This window comes from Frankliniella occidentalis, unplaced genomic scaffold, assembly GCF_000697945.3.
Source record: "Frankliniella occidentalis isolate FOCC.00 unplaced genomic scaffold, Focc_3.1 Scaffold121, whole genome shotgun sequence".
Taxonomy (NCBI): Eukaryota; Metazoa; Arthropoda; class Insecta; order Thysanoptera; family Thripidae; genus Frankliniella; species Frankliniella occidentalis.
Genome location: NW_026267249.1, coordinates 504,629 through 506,136, shown reverse-complemented (window position 1 = coordinate 506,136; position 1,508 = coordinate 504,629).

Genomic DNA, 1,508 nt, shown 5'->3' with positions numbered 1-1,508 from the left:
AATTCAAACTTATTGACAATTTTTTTCTGATTTCGTATTGAGATCTTAGATTTAATTTTGATGATTTTGATTTTATTTTGACTTTTTTTGACTTTTTTGTGATTTGCTATGCGATTTTTCGAAATTCATTTCGATTTTCGGATATAAGTTTGCCTTTTTGATTTTTGACTTTTTCTGACTTATTTTGAGTTTATTTTGACTTTTTGGGGGGTTGTACAATGATTTTTCGAAGTGATCCCCCCTAGGTCCACCCCCAACCCCGCCGTGTAAGTACCCTCGTTTTCAGCTCAGTGCCGATGGAAGTTGGATGTTACCATAACCTCTGGGCGCCGCTACATCAAACACCCTCAGCGCGGTGTAAGTCTCTTCCGAATCTCCTCCATCGTGATGTACTTGGCCCTGTGTAATTATTTTCCTTACAGCCTGCTCACAGCCACCCCCGAGATCAAGCTCACCGTCAGCGTCGCGGCCATGCGCGAGGCGGTGCGCCACGCCGAGGCAGCTTCCCGTCGCGCAGCGAAGAAGGACGCCAAGGCGACCACGGAGGCCGTGAGGGAGGCGGCGGAGGCCCCGGTATCACTTGGACCTCATGCTTCTCTGTCAGTTGATGTGACTTCTTACTTGGTCTTTTTTGTCATGGGTCGCCGTGCTGAGGCCGGAATCCAGGTCCCGCCGCCGGCCTCAGGCTCGGCCCCACACCCTTGCGCCCCGTCCCCGTGCCCCGCGGCTTAGGGGCCGCCCTGGCCATCGTGGCGCCCCGCATGGCCGCCGAACACTTTGGGGTGGCCGCCCAGGACGACGCAGCCGCCCCCGCCACCGCCCCCGCTCAGGCTGAAGCCGCACTGGAGGCAGCCGACAAGGACGCAGACGTCGCCCCTGACCTAACTCTGCGCCGCCGGGCCCGCCCTGCTGTAAGTGTTCAAGTCCTCTCCCTAAACTTTCCCAACCCTTTGACTAACTTTAACGTTTCTTTTTTCTAGAACCCCGCCCCGAAGAAGTGAGAGGGATGCCATCTGGGAAACTTTTTGCCCCGCCCATTAGGGCAAGTTTTTTTTAATTATTTTTTTTAAATTTATTTAAGGCTGACTGATTACGACGTCTTGGTTGGGTATGGCGGCGTTTACATCCGTTCAGCGTCGTATACTGAATCTATTCGGCCTCAAATGGGAGCGTGTACTGATAGCCGTATACGGAGTGTATACGAGGTGCACATGGGGCTCCGGTACGTTTCGCCCAACCTGTTGGACCTAAAACCTTTTTTTCCAAATGACATTTGCCTTGAGACATTGCACCGCATTGCACTTCATCTAAAAAGATTAAGCCCAATTTCTGTTTGATCCTATGGTATTTTAAGGCCCGTAACCATTTAACTCAAAATGCCTCACTTTGATGAAAGATTAAATAATTATAATCAAAATTTTATTCTGACGTGGAGAGCAAATATGGATTTTTCAGCAGTTCTTTCCAAAGAAGCACCGATTAACTATTTAGCAAAATATATTACTAAA